Below are 16,362 nucleotides of genomic sequence, written 5' to 3'. Positions count from 1 at the left end.
CGTTCTCCGGCGAATGAGAGATAATGGGAAACTATCTCCCATCGGAAACATCGAAATGGGTTCAGTTTGTTGGAACCGGCACCCGTACCCCGGGGACTGTGGGCTCAGCAATGGTTTGCGATGTTTTTTTTGTTCTTTTTCATGTGGTGAACTTGTTCCATTAGCCGCGTGAAATGCAGAGTGGCAGCACCACCGTGAGCATAGTCCCATTCGCGTTCGGTGCGGCCGGTTTAGTCTTCGCTTGGCAGCAGCACGCGTGACAACGATTTTTTTTTCGGCGAGTCGAGAAGTACATTTCAGAAGCTCAGAACTTGGATCTGGCGGGATATTCATTCAGTCATTCGTCTGAGCAAAATAGGAAAGTGTCCTCAGTCGGGGCGATAGGAGTGCATTAGAGTTGCGAGGTGTTTCCCGAGGTGCGGTGAATGAGGTTTTCCACCGAAGTGTTGCGAGTAGAAGAAATAAAAAAAATCCAACCTATCGAGTGACGATCGTAACAGGTGACTCCTGATGCAATTGATGCGGTCAGCCCGCAACTGCAGAGAACCGGCTTTCGCGTGATCAATGAATTGCAAAATTCGGTGCTAGTGATAAATGTGAAAATTATTCTGTAGGAAATTTTGCCGGAAAAAAAATCGGAATCTGGTCCTCTTTGGCACCGTGAATTATCATAATCCGGTCAACTAGAGTTGACGGCTCGAGCGGTTCCGGAGGTTTGCTCGGTTATTCGAGGCTGAAAATCGAGTACAATTTGTTATGTAAATCAGATGATCCTCGCTCAGTTTTGCTGACAGTTGCTCGGGGCGGCCGGTCATTCGGGTGGTCAGTGTGTGTGTGTGTGGTGCGCGCGCGGAAAAGTGATGCTCTTTATCACGGGAAAGGCGGCGGCGGCGGTGAACGCGCGAGATCACACTTTTACTTTGACTCTGGCGCTGGCACCAGCAACCAGCACAGAGAGTTCTCATTAAAAACCGATTGGATATTTTGAGAAATTAGTGTCGAGCGGTTTATTGCGGTGTAACCGTTTTTTTTGTTGTTGTTTTTTTTTCTCGTGCTGACCACCAGACTAAGTGTGTGGCTGCTCAAAACTTACGGTCATTTCGATTCTTTCCCTTTGTCCACTAATTTCACCGTGCCAACCAACTTGTAGTTCATCAGAGCCGAAGTGAAGGTACTAGCCTGTGCAAGTGAGGCAAAATAAAGCTTCGCGAAATTGGTGACAGCAGTCCACGGTCACTCGGAAAGAAGCAGCAGGAGGTGGTTCGGTTTATGCATGCGTCACGTCGTGAAAAGTACGCGAAACAGCAGCCGAAAATGTAGCAATTAGTGGCAATCGCTTCTGAATCCTTTCGAGCCTCGAAACTGTCAGAGGAAGGTCCCCATCTAGAACCGGGAGAAAGTCAGCAAATTAAAACCAAAAAAAAAACGAGCAGTAGCAAAGTGCATGTGTGTGGGCAGAAGATCAAGTTGTTATCAAACGCAGCATGACCGGTGCGAAGCCGGCTGTCGTGCGCTGGTCGTGTTGGTGGTGGTGGTGGTGGTGGTTGCGGTTATGGTGTGTTATCATCTGATTTAATTATAAGTGAAAAATACAAAACACACAAGTGAAACAGCACAGATCCACCTTATCGCACGCGAAGGCGCCCAAACCCAGTGACGAGTGCCGAGAGTGCCGAGAGTGTGAGTGTGTTCACGCGGTGCAGTTTTCAATCCGTCGTGGTTCGATTAAAAAAAAAAGTGCGAATCGCAGCAGCCCTGCCAAGCCAATCAATCAGCCGTCGGGTCGGTGGTGTTGACACAAAATTACATTGTTGTAGGGTGCTTATCTGTGGTTTGGCGAAACAGAAAAAAAATAAAAGAAACAAATCGACAGTTCTGTGGAACGCGAAGAATCTCATATGCGAGTAAGGTTTCTGCTTGTGCAGCCGCCGGTGAACTAGAGAACAACGGTTGCGGAATTTATCAACTGTAGCAGAAGAAACACTGAGTCATTAGGAGACAGTACGTGTGAACTTTAACTGGTAAATTCTGATTTTCTTATCACTAGTTTGTTATGCTTTAACTTTTTTTCATCTCAAATCACTACAAATTGTATCTCATATTCATGTTTAAATATAAAAAAAATAACACTCCATAACGAATCTGCCCTTGGCATCTTAGAGCTTGAGCAGTGTACATTAAAAATTATATTATTGAATAAAAAAACTTCATAACGAATATTGAATTTTAAATTTTAATTGAATCTGTATCGTTAATTAGCTTCACTGTTAGATACAACGATCAATGAACCGTTCTTCATTAGGACTACAATTTATTACGAACTAATAAAAACAAAAAAAAAACTACGCATTTTTCTAAGATCAGCGCAACGCTGTAGTATTTTTTTTAAGCTTTAAAATTTGCTACAGGTTATGCAATCTCATTGGAAACTATTGAGTTAAAGAAACGTCAAAACAGTATTTGTTCTAAAAATTAAAGTGCTTTAATTACGATTTCAACCGATATGATGATTTTGTTTCATTAAATTATTGTATATTTTAATTTGGCTTAAATGTTATATAAAACAACACAGAACAAAATAATCAAACTTACACGACATGAAAATCAATAACACTATGATCAGATTTTAAAACAATGTTCGACGTAAAATTAAATTTGAATGCAGCGATTTTGTAATTTTTTCTTTTTTTCAGCGAATTTTTCTAAGACTGTAGATGTAGAAAAAAAAAGCTTAGTTTTACTTTCAAAGTATATTGAAAAATGAAGAACTGTAATGTAACTTTCCATTCAGTTGCCTGCTTCAAATATGTGCATGAAAATTGATCTAAATTCACAAATTATTGTTATATGTGTAGGCTTACTTTTGAGAAGAGCGTAACCAATTTTTTTATTTTGAAAACAGAAAATTACGTCTCAGAAACGGTTGGTCCGTTTAATATGGTGGTGTCTTTGACAATGTTTGACAAAAAACCGCAAAAAACACAACTTTAAAATTTCACATAAAGAGAAACCGTATAACTTTGAAAATTCGTATAAATAAAATCGAATAACTAAAGAAAAAAATGTTTGTTTGCAGATGTCTTAAAACATGATGAGATATCAAGATCTGGAGGTATCCCGAAAAATTTTCGATATTAAATATTGAATTTGGGACTTTAAATTGTTTTTGGGATCCCCGAAGTCCAAAATATTGTTAAATACCTGGTGTTATCACGAAGAATTATTTTGTTGAAAAGTTTATTTTTCTATTCCCAGAAGGCTGACATAAACATTTTTTTCGAGATTACACTAGATCTCGATGTTTCATGCATTTCGAAGACCAAACTAGAAAATAATTAGCATAAAATGCCGCATAGATTTATAAAATTCAAATAGAAAAAATCGCATATAAAACTGTATCAAAACTCGAATAAACAAAAATGATGAACATAGCGAGGCACTTCTCGCCGATAATAACGCAAATATGTGAATAATTTGCTGCTAATTGATTACGGTAATTTTGAACTTGATGCTCAATTTTGTTCATTTTTTCGAGTACTTCGCTAAGTTCATATGAAGTTAACGAAGCAAAGCAAAGCCTTGGTATTACATTCCTGTAGTGGAATTTGACCTTCTGTTTCAACTTCTGTTCTGTGTACAGAACCAATGCATGGCTGGTGCTAGGATTCTACTGACACTACGAATCCTTCCAGGTCGGGGCTCGAACATACGACAACTGCTTTGTAAGACCAGCGTCCTATGCATTGAACCGCCAACCCGGAACAGTTGACGAAGTACACCTCCTAAACAACCTTTAAAACAAATCGAAACCCAGTGAATATGTTGTTGCAAACTAGTTGCTAATTAGTTACGGAAATTTTGAATTAGTTTCCATTTATTTTAAATTTTTCGAGTACTTCGCTAAGATTGTATCAAGTTAACTATGCACCTCTTATAAACAAGCCTGAATACTAATTGAAACACAGTAGATAATGAACTTAACAAGGTACTCAATAAAACGTTTTTTAATCCACCTAGTGGTGTAATGACGCGTGAAACATCACTGGAATATTCTTTCAAGATTTTTTATTTCAAATTTGAAACAAATCAAAACGTTTCTTTGGGTATAAACTACCATAACCTTTTCAATTTGTAAATAGTTATGTCAAGTTCATATAGATTTCAATGTGGCAACCCTGCACGCTATACAAAATCGAACTAAGCACGCTGTGTTCTAGGCGGTGGCATTTTCTTCTTCCGTACCAGCACGTGCCGATGCCGGTACCGGTTTTGCATCATTTTGTATGATAGTTTGGAAGTTTTAACACTCCTCGTAATCTAATTTCGGAACCGGAAGTTTGATCTGGGTGAAATTGCACAGTATCTTTTAAGACAATGAAAGATTTGATTTGAATCATGAAGTGTGAAAATGGGTTTAAACCTTGCACAGTGGTCCAAAACTGGAAAAAGACGGTCAAAAGTCTGCACTGACTTTTACTGATTTTTAAGAGCTAACGTGTCCTCGAAAAAAAATTACAAGATTATATTACGCTTCTTTTGAAAGTGGCACCTTAACTTTTGTTAAGGGGGTAGTACCAATTTCTAATAAAAATATTTTTTTTTAATAAATTTTTTTTTCTATCTCATTTTGGAGAAAAAACATTTGAAGTATTTTTGCTGAAGATATAAATAATGTAAAACATATATTTTTTTAGATATATTCACTTTATTTTAAAAACAGTGTTATTTTGTTTACTTTTTGACAATTAACAATATTAGAAAAAATCTAAGTGGAACTCGATGCAATTTTTCTTTGCCTTTTCAAAGTTAGTTTTAAATATTGAAAATTCGAAAAATTATCAAAAGTTCAACACATATTAAAAAAAGTAAAAATGTTTGCCAAACAAAATATGAAAAAGTATTGTAAAAGTACAAACTTTTACGAAGTGGTTTCCTTTTTTAAACGTGTAATTAAATTGAGTTATTGCGAAGAAACAAGTTTTTTAAGACGATATGTTGATCGTGCGACGCTCACAGTGAGCGAGATGTGCGAAACAGCTCATACCGGTGAGCAGTTCCGAACCGATGAGCTCACTAAAGGGAATCGATTCAATGTATCAGCTCATCAGCTCATTTTGTTTGAAGGTTTGTTTGAGTGCCATTTTTTGCACCGTTTTTTTACTCCGTTTTTCTCCCATATGCATGATCGAAATCATTGATGCACAAAGAACAATGCTATGCGAACTAATTTGTCTGTGAATTATTATTATGTCATATGTGAGAATATCTGCAAATGTGGCATCAGCCTACTGAGTGAGAGGTAAGATTTTTATTGACAATGGCTCATTCCATCTGTTAAAGAAGGATAGATACACATTTGGAAGAACGAACAAAAGCTCATGCACACATTTCTTCTCATTTATAACTCGCTCTTCAAGAGCCGAAAATCCGTTCAGCTTTTAGCTTGTTTCCACCTTACCAACAGGGATGCGAGGTCATTTTTAAAAAAATCTGTGATCAAGCCAAAACTGTCTGTGCAAAATCTGTGCACGTTACCCCGTTTCCATAATAGCTGATCGGAATCATTTTGGTAAGCAAAAAAAAAGGTCTCACTATTTCCTACCGCTCTGTAATTTTTGGTGCTAAACTGTGATCAATTTTAAACATCTGTGATCGATTTCAGAATCTGTGTAAATATGTGACCATTTTCAGAAATCTGTGAAAATCTGTACCATTTTTTAAATCTGTGCAAAAGGTTGAAAATCTGTGAAACACAGATTAATCTGTGAGCCTGGCATCTCTGCTTACCAGTGCGGTGAACTGGTGAGCTGCGGTTCTTTTGAAAAGAGCTGTTTCGATTCACTAGAATACCTCAGGAGCGAATTGCCCATCTCTACGCTCACTACAAAAGTGAGTTACAGAAACAGCAGATGCGTGACGTCCTCCGTTTTTCAACCATTCATGGTTTCAGCATGGCTATAGTGAAAATGATGCACACGAATAGTATTCAGGATATTCTCATTGGAAAATAAATTGGATTAGGAATAATTGTAAAAGTTGGCATTAAGTTGCATATTTCGCTTCGGTACAAGGTTTCCTAGGTAAAAATAGGTAAAATGATGTATAACTTTTCCAAAAAAGTATAAACCTATGCATTACCTTTTACAAATTTTTGGGATTTTATATTTTCTACAATTATTCCAAACAAAGTTTGTATAACAAAATAACTTGAAACAAGTTATGATTAGAAAACTAGTTTGTCATAATTCAATAACTAAAACTAATGAAAAGGCCTAAAAAAAAGTTCCATCGAGTTCCACTTAGATTTTTTTTATAGATATAGATATGGAAAAGTTTCATTCAAATTTAATTATTTGTAAAAAATGGCATGACTTTGTTGAAAATTAGACTAAAATTTCATTTTACAATAACTTTCGGAATTTTTTTTTTCAACGCCTTTTCCAGAAAGGCATTATAATGATCAAATAGATCCAAACTATCAACACATTTTTAAATTTAAAATAGGCATGTGGGTAATATCAGAGACATAACTGGAGGAAGGGAATACGAATAAATCTGACATGCTTCTTGCACACTTCCTAAGATGGATAATCGTTCGCATTAGTTGATTGTGAGAATTTTGCAACTTTTACCGCTTCACTTCTAGAATTGTTACGGTGCATTTATATTAAAGTATGACTTATTGACGATAAATATATTGTACCGCACAAATAATGCTGACCAAATGCAAGTCTTTCTCATTTTGTGAGTTGGTTTTTGTGTGGGACCTGATGTATGAGACGATCTGTGAGTGAAGTGTAAGAGGAAATGCAAGAATGGTAATAAAATCCACCGTTTCAGCTCAGGTTTTTATTAATATAATTTTTAATGTTCCAGCATAAACAATCTTTCAAACTCAAGTAAATTGAAAAACTTTGCCAAACATTTTCCAAATATAGATGATATCTCTAATTTGTCACTTGAGCGTTCACAGTTAGAAAGAAACCGGTTAAATTCCATTGAATCAGCTGTAACAAAAAGCATCCATCTATTTCAAAGTTTACGCTGCATAGAAAATTGATGGAAAATAATTATAATATGACCAGGCGAATAAATTTTTCGGAAATTTATGATACTTTTAATGGAAAATTATGTCGAATACAGATTTTCGTCTTCGTTTTCTTAAGTCAGCATTGAGATTCCGTTATATTCAAATTTCGGATATTTTAACTGTGTAGATTAAAAACAAGCAGGCACTTGAAAAATTCTTTATTTTTTTCTAACAGATTGGAAATTGATTTAAATAACGAATTCCATCGAAAATATCCGAACTATAATTCAAAAAGTTTCATTTCTTCACGATTGCTTTGTATATGAGTTTATTTGCTTAATTTGACATTTCTAGTACCACATTGTTGGGATCCCGATCACGTGGTCGAAAGCGATACGTTATGTCACAGTTAAATCGACTCGACTTATGGCGTTTTCGTTTTTAATTTGCACTACACCGGTGCAGTGCTACACTGAGGCATGAATAAATGAACAAAAATGACGAAAACATAAACAGTAACCATTGACTACAATACACGATTCCATTGCACAGAGCTACACCAAACTTTTGATGAGTGCTACACCGATGGTATCGGTGCAGAAAAAGTGTAGCACTGGTGTAGTGCAATTGGTAAAAACGAACGGTTTAGGTGGAGCTTTCGCTACACCGGTGTAGTGCAATTTGAAAACGAAAACGACATTAGAAAATAATCGTTTCGAGAATCTCGATTCGAGATGCATAAGATGCAGTCCTGTATTCCTTGTTGTCGAGCAGTTTGAAGAAGTTTTCGTTCTTCACTTTACCAGAAACATACTCGGCGAACAAATTCACAAATTCACCGAAGGAGCTTGAGTGTCAAATTAGTGACAAAAGACGTGTTTGTTGTGTAATGATGGTCTTTTTTCAACTTGATATTTTCGACTGAACGATTATTACTCATGCAAAAATACTCGCAATCATTGACCACCATGATATTATAGCCAGAGTTTTTTTCCATTAGGCCTGTACATTTTATTCATTTTTTTAATGTTTTTGTGGCTCGTCCAACGTCCATCTTACGTGCTTTTGAAAGGGCTGATACACGAACCAAAAAGTTAGTAAGACTCGTTGTGATTGTTGATTTTCCAGTCAACAGCATTCTTTTGGAATTATTCTTATTTTGGAAAAGCTTACTGATTTCATCGAATCGTAAAAGACAACCTGTTATCAAGCGCAGCCGACTTCGATAACAAAATGATTATTTGCAGCATCAAAATGTAACAAATTTTGTAAACAACACTCATAACCCAAAAAAAGAAAACCACAAATATTACTGGAGAACTGCACAAACCGTTGAAAATGCGAAGCCTGCTGAAAACATTTTTTCATACTTATTTATATTGATGCTCATAAAAAGTGCTCATTGAGGCGACGCTGAAAGGAAGGTATAGGACTTACGACGAATTTGTGACCATGATTTATGTGGCACCGTCGAAAATTTACAATCTTCGCGGCGTTTCGGTCGGACAATTTAATAACGTACTAATGAAGCATTCACTTTGGTGTTTTTTTTTGTTTTGTTTTGCTTTTCAATTAACCATTTCCCCAGTCGATAAACGCCCGTCACACAGTTTGGGTGTGTGAAAAGTCACGCATACTATAATCGGCTCAGGCTACAGGTGGTAAATTGTTTTCTTTGCTCAGGGGTATGCTGCTGAATCTGAACACTTTTTGCGTGTTGAATAACACACATCATCTACGAATTTGGTCTTCTAATCGCTTACCTGTCTTCCATCAGTCTTGTATGAGCGTGTTCCTCAGCTTGCTAAGTGGTGATTGAACCAGATGTATTCTAAAAGATCTCAAAACCGAATATATAGTATTTTTAAACATCTTATAAGGAATCTTAATTTTAGTTTCAGTTATGAAGTTTTTTAAGCTAGTGGTCATCTTCCTCTACAATCGGAAAAAATTCTCGATTCTATGCACTGCCTTGAAAATCGAGCTAAACTAAACCGTTCAAGGTATCAGTTAAACCATCACATCATACTCATTTCCAACAGGTGAAACGTATGTAGAACTCATCCTAGTTGCAGCTAACAGGAATTTGTCTTAAGTGTCGTTCGTTTCATATGGGCGGATACCATTTTCACCGGTATTCTGCTCATAATGCATATGAGAAAAATGTTATCAACATTGTAAAACATTGAAGCATCTCAAAAAAATAATTGAGATATTTTTTTCCGTCGAAATAAATAATTGTACAGCCAAAGAATCAACCATAAAAGACGGGTGGGTACTGTCAGAGACATAACTGGTTGACGTGAATACGAATAAAGCTGACATGATTTTCCTACTCTACCGTATATCTACAAACTCTAGTACATTGATAAATTGTGTGAACTAGGGGACCAACCATAAGCCCAGGCACGTACCCAGATGGGGAGCCCATGACATGATAAACTTAAACACTTTCATCGTTACCCCGCAGATGGTCCAATGCGCTGCCAAAAAACTGAAAAGTTCATTTTCTCCTGGGCCCGATGGCTTACCTGCTGTTATTTTACGTCGCTGTATTGACGCTTTAGCTGGACCACTAAGTGTTATTTTCACTCGATCATTTGAGCAAGATAAATTCCCACGGATATGGAAACAATCCTACATTTGCCCAATATTCAAAGATGGCGATCGTCGTAATGTTGTGAACTATCGTGGCATAACTAATCTTTCCGCTTCGTCGAAACTTTTCGAGATTATTGTGAGTAGTGCTATATTAGATCGAGCAAGGAATTATATATCATTCGATCAACATGGATTCATGCCAGGAAGATCAGTTGCAACAAATCTGCTAACACTTACTTGAAAGTGTATTGCCAGCATGGAAGCTAAAGCTCAGATGGATGTCATTTACACGGATCTAAAAGCTGCTTTCGACAAAATTGACCACACAATACTGCTTAGCAAATTATCTCGTCTCGGATTTTCCGCCCATCTTGTGTCCTGGTTGAGCTCATATCTCTCCGGGAGAGTTCTACGAGTAAAATTGAGCAACAGTTCATCATCACTTTTCTCCAACAACTCAGGAGTTCCCCAAGGCAGTAATTTAGGACCTTTGCTTTTCGTGTTATATTTCAACGATGTCTCATTTGCTTTGGGAACTGATTGCAAACTGACATATGCAGACGACCTGAAATTGTACCTCGTTATTCGCACTGTGGAGGATTGTTGGCGGTTGCAAAATGCACTTGAATCGTTCGTAGATTGGTGCAGTCGAAACAAACTTATAATCAACGTCGCAAAATGTCAGGTGATCACGTTTCACCGTACCCTGAGACCTGTTAAATTTGACTATCGCATCGATGGCTCAGTCTTGACTAGAGTTACCCAGGTTCGCTATTTGGGAATACTGCTAGATGAAAAATTATCATTTGATTTACAACGATCACAGATAATCTCAAAAGCATCATGTCAATTGGGCTTTATCAGTAAAATCGCCAAGGATTTTAGAGATCCTCACTGCTTGAAAGCTTTGTATTGTTCACTTGTCCGGCCTATTCTAGAGAATGTTTCAGTAGTTTGGATTCCTTATCAACTTTCGTGGAGCATACGCATTGAGAGAGTTCAAAAACGATTCGTTCGTCTGGCATTACGAAACTTACCTTGGCAAAATCCTGCTAATCTGCCCCCATATCAGGATAGATGTCAACTATTAGGAATCGATACGCTTCATCGGCGCCGAAAAATCCAACAAGCATTATTAATTGCAAAACTGATCAATGGGGAAATTGATGCTCCTGAATTACGCTCTGAAGTATATTTTCGGATACCGAATAGGACACTGCGGAATACATCACTGCTTCAGCAGAGATTTCACAGGACTCGTTTTGGCTTTAATGAACCAATTACTGCTTCCATTCGAACTTTCACCGCTGTTGAGGATCTTTTCGAGTTTGGTGAATCATCTAGTCATTTCGCGAAAAAACTGAAACGATCCACTGTGATTTGAATTTTTAAGATATTAGTGACATTTGTGATACTAGTTTTAAGTTACATTGTGTTTCATTACTTTCGTTTATGTTTTTGAAAAGATAGTGGTTTTTGCGCCCGTTTGAAAATGACAAACGAACAGTTCAACTCAAATGGGTTTTTTCCCACTCTAATTGTCCATTTAGATCTTGTATCCGATGGACACAATAATAATAAATAAATAAATAAATAAATAAATAAACAAGACCCATATTTTGAAGCAATCTTCAGCACAGTTCCACATAGTCACAGTTTTCACGTCGTCGCCTCAAATGATAGTTTGAAATTCATATTATACTATGCCCTCCCAACTACTGTTCTGAAGTCGATTTTCGCAGTGATTGCATAACCTTTCTAAATGAGAAATACATACTGATTTTCATTTTTTTTAAACATTTTTGCGAGGCAAAAGATGGATGAATATAGATTTCACCGTGAAATAGTGGTTTCGATTCCGCAGATAGAAAAAATATCCTGCTGCTGTGTGCTAAACATGCATACTCAGAACTAAAAAGATAAACGCGAGCACATTTCGGATGCATTTTCGGTTATGGTGATTAGATTCGGTTGAGCATTTGGTGTCGGTTGGAAATTGTTCACGAAACCAAGATCCGTTATTATACGCCAGAGAACGCCAGAGAACGGAAAGATTACCCAATAATGGTCTGACGTCGGTATGAGGCCATGAAGTCGATTCTTCGGTGAAATGTTCGAGGACTACCTCGAAAAAAGAAAAATAACCATTGGAAGTAAATATAAGTGTGCATTATTGGAGCAATTGAAAACCGAAAAAAATGGATCGCCTGAGTTCCATTTTGAGCTTCGGATCGCTACTTACGGAACCGGAAATCAAAATCCGCCAAGGAAAGTTTCTGTTTTCATTTTTAATATTTTGGAACACATCTCATCACGTTTCAAAGAGTCGAAAATTATCGATTTGAACTTGCTGGTGATAATCGAGAATTCAAATGAGAACCGCCACCCTCTATTTCTAATTCTGCCGGAGAGAATTTTGGTTGTCGTGCTGATGTTCATGTCTATTCATTCAAACTTGCTCACTACCAACAGCGAAGACAATGAAACAGGTAGACTACTTGGCACTTGAAACTGAACAAGCACAACTTCAAATGACTAGGCACGATCATTCAATTGACGATGAATTCTAAGAGCTTCATATGAGTATGACAGCAAAAGTCAAATTAATGAGAAGGGATATGCTGACAGTTAATGGCCATAAATTTTATTTTCATCCAAAATATTCGATTGAAAATTAAATTTTATCGCACTGACCAATACACACAATGATTTTTTCTTGAACGCAAAACAGCTAAATATTGGTTTCATTAGCACCCGTTTTCGCCCTGCGAACGGTTTATCAAGCTGATTAATGTTACGTCCAATTTGCATATTTGAACAGATGAATATTTCCAATAGCTCTTTTGTAATTCATAGCTTATTTGTAAAATTTTTCCGTCGTTGTGCACTTTTTGGTGTATTTCGCTTCAATGGAAACGATCATGCATAGGTGTTGGTGATGTAATAAATTATAATAATCATAATAGCGAACACTGGCAACAGCGTACAAAGCCAACATAACAATCGCCGCTCTGCTAATACCAAAGGAAGATAACATCGTAGTATTTTTTTACGAAAAATAGTGGAGGTTCTGAAAAGAGCCGATGCTTCTCATTGTAATTACCCTTGAATATACAACGCTGGAACGCTAAAACTGAAACGTGGAACTAAATGCTTTGTTCTGGGACTGGATTCCGTACCTGGAACAGAGTTCTGAACCTGAAACCGTGACTATATTTGGAAACTGAGTTTTTGATACTGGAACTTGATTCTGGAACTGAGCTCTGGAAAAAAAATCAACCGAAATGAGATGCACTTGCTTCCCTTTCTTGCTCAGTCAATTGCGCTGGCGAGAATGAACGAAATATGTATATCAAGTGTTAATTTTTTATACCCGGAGAAATTAAATGTCACTTATTTCCTCAAAACTGTTAAGTTTTCCTCTTTAATACTCGTTAATACAGTGCATTTAATAAAACTTAAATTTAGAAATATTGGTGTCTATGTCATGCAATTGAAAATTTTATTATAAATTGTTGATCATATTTCCGGTGGCATGAAAAAAAAATTTCGTTGATAAGTTAGATACAACAAGAGATATTTACGATCAAAAACTGATCACTTTACCAGAATGTACGTTTTGAAATGGCGCCCCATAGTAATGTAAAACGTATTCACGTTGAAAAATGCTCTTTCGATGAACCGTAGATAATGCGAAATTGTTCTAGTAAAATGCTAGTTCTCTTTTAATATTCACGTCACTACACATTAATATTCACAAGGGCATAGCTAACGAAAATAAAAATATAACAAACAAAGATGGGAATCGCTTCTTGTTTAATATGAGAAAAATTAGAATCAGTTTTTCGATAGGAATCGGTTGCTGCATTAAGTTTCGAGCCATTCTTTCACCGAGTGAATTTTGGGACGGTGAGATGTCATATAATAGGTACTTTTTTTATTTTCTGTGTAGACATTTGCTTAGTGCCGATGCGTTTGTCGGTTACGTCACTTATACCATTATATCTCCGAAACCAGAAGTGACAGCCAATTGATCTTCGAACTTGATTCAAAACTCAATAGTAGCCTTCAATTACAAACACACAGACAATTTCCCATCTCGTCGAACTGAGTCGAACGGTATATAATACTAGGGCTCTCCAGAGTTCCGATCAAAAATCGGTTTCATAAGTCGTTCTATTACTTTTCTGCAGAGAAAGTTTAAATACACTTTATACGAACAGATTGAGAATTTCAACCAACAATTACTTATTTCGAGCTACCAGAAACTTTATGGACACCATTCAATTCCTTCCAAATATAAAATCAACACAAAAATAGGTGACGTTATGCTCTGATTGTTTTTCGGTTTCAATTGACACTTCCAACATCGCCGCCAGTGGCAATCAAATTGCCAAATTACTCCGACATCACGAATCACGACCGGTCGGCCAAAGCTAGCTGGTCGACATTGACGTTAGCCGTGCAAAATATCATCCAACACAAATAGCAGGAAGGTTACGAGAACTATCACTCAAACTGAAGCCTGCCCATGAATTAGCTAGTCCATAAAGTCGGACATTTTTATGAACTCAATTTGTAAAAAAAAATCTTCGAGCACACTAATCGCTCACACACTTCAGCTTAGCAACCTGGTAAGCCTTTTGATCCTCCTTCCACTTCAGTCACATGAAAACAGATTTCCCCTTTTCCGAATGGGTCGGCAAGTGTGTGGTGGCGGTGGTGGGAATTTTCGTTCGAACCAAAATAAAAAAAAATCTGCGTGTTTGAATGAATTTCGCTTGTTTGGTTAGGTGCTAGTGGTTTGAGAACGGATAGGAAGAGAGAGGGGATATTGTTTTATCACGATGCCGCATTATCGTTGCGTCGGTATTCGTTTTTCGTCGTCGGTTGTCTGTCAGTTTGGTGTCGGGAACCGATCGGCGAAACGCAATTACCGTCGTAAGTTGTCACACGGCTCTTCGCTGATTGGTCTGACCGGAGGAAGGGGCTGGCTCTCACGACAGTACGGAAAGTAGTTGCTTTTGGTGTGGTTCCGCGAGGGGGGGGGGGGATAGGCAGGGGGAGGAGGGGTCTATGGCGTACTGTTGATAAATTGAAAACGCAAGTACATTTATGTGCCAATGACCCTTGCTAATATAGATCAGCTCTCTCGTGTCGAAGTTTGCAGGAGGCGAGGGATTGAGTGCACGAGAGTGTGAGTGTTAGCTGTTTATACTTGTTGCTAATTCGAACCAATTTAGCAAAAGCGTTTTAGAAATGTTGCGAAATTTTGTTTGTTTTCCGCCTGTTCTGGCACACATTGACGCAGTCCCGATTGAAGGTGCTAATGAAGTAGAATTCGCTTTCATCCAATTATACAGTGTTGTTTTTCGGAAGAGTCGCCGGGTGGCCTTCAAATTGATTGTTTGTGTTTCAGAAGTGGCCTAAAAATATATGTTTATTAATTTTGACTCCAATAAAGCAAATTCTCCGAAGATTGGTTGAAATAAAACTTTACGGCTGCGGATTTGAATTTTACAGGTGACCTAATTTCTCAAACGATGCAGTTCATAAAGATTTGTTAAATGAAAGAAAAATCCATTTGTAATGAAATATTCAGTCATGAGATTGAATTTTACTGTTTCCAATTGTAGTTTCCATTCGACTAGCAAGTGCGACTGTATGAATCCACTTGCTTCTTTGGCTCAGGCGACTAAAAGTTGTACTTGGTGATACAATAAATCTCGGTTCAAGTCGCCGCTCTCGCTATCAGTGTTTATTTTTTCATTACGATAAATTTCATGTACACTTTTATGAACGTAAATTGATGTTAACTCCATTTCTGTGCATCTTATAAGATGTGAAATCACAGAATTTTTTCTGAGTGTTTAAACAGTGCTTAATCAATTAAATGGCCTGAGCAAATTTAAACTACCACGATCATACCTTACAAGTTCTCAGTAGAACAACTAATGTCACACAATGTCCAGTCAAATAGAGCCCACCGAGTTTGAGTGTCAAGAACTTTTGAAACTCATATCTAAATTGAATCAACAGAATGGAGTGTTCCAGTATATTAAGGTTCTACTTACAATTTCAGAAAAATAGTCATTGCTGGAAAACGCTAAAGCAGATTCCTCCGTTACTGTTTGATGAATCTTCAAGGAAGAAAACATCAGTTTGTTTTGAATTTCCGCTCAACGACTGCGAAGAAAACTGTTTTTGCATTTTGCAACAATGATCGCTCTTCTAAGATTGTAAATTTCCCCTTAAAAGACAGCAACGAAGTCTGTCGTAACAAACTGCTATGCGTAACTCCCCGAATATAAACAACAAAACCTTTCTTTGTTCTATTTATTTATAGTGCACTATTTTTCAGGTTTTCTTTTCGAATGTTATTTGATTCTGAGGCGACAATCGTAAATCCTGACCTGAAAACTCCTTTTAATTCAAAGCTCCATTAACATATGTCAAATTTTGGCTTAGAAGACTAGTGCACTACATCTGAACTATGGATTCAGTCACAGACGTGATCCTGCAATTTTTTTTTTACCCCGGCTTTAACCACGTTGAAATTGTTCGGTTCAAGCACGTTTTCTGTAACTTGTTCAGTGCGGTAGAATTTAATTTTCAATCGAATAATATCAGATGAAAATGAAATTTATGACCACTGACCGTCAGCATATCGATACAAACTCATTTGACATTTGCTGCCATTTTCAAGTGAAGCTCCCAGAATTCATCGTCAG

General features: G+C 37.2%; 1 protein-coding gene across 3 annotated transcripts in view; it reads left to right on the top strand.

The window, feature by feature from the left end:
- Positions 1-253: 253 nt before the first annotated feature.
- The window catches only part of LOC131427065 (uncharacterized), a 279,078-nt gene continuing 262,969 nt past the window's right edge, over positions 254-16,362 (top strand). For all 3 annotated transcript variants that reach the window (XM_058589969.1, XM_058589968.1, XM_058589970.1), the window contains exon 1: positions 254-2,021. The gene's annotated coding sequence lies outside the window, so the exon portion shown is untranslated. The remainder of the gene's footprint in view (positions 2,022-16,362) is intronic.

Source organism: Malaya genurostris, chromosome 2 (genome assembly GCF_030247185.1).
Source record: "Malaya genurostris strain Urasoe2022 chromosome 2, Malgen_1.1, whole genome shotgun sequence".
Taxonomy (NCBI): domain Eukaryota; kingdom Metazoa; phylum Arthropoda; class Insecta; order Diptera; family Culicidae; genus Malaya; species Malaya genurostris.
This window is presented reverse-complemented; position numbering and strand designations above follow the sequence as displayed.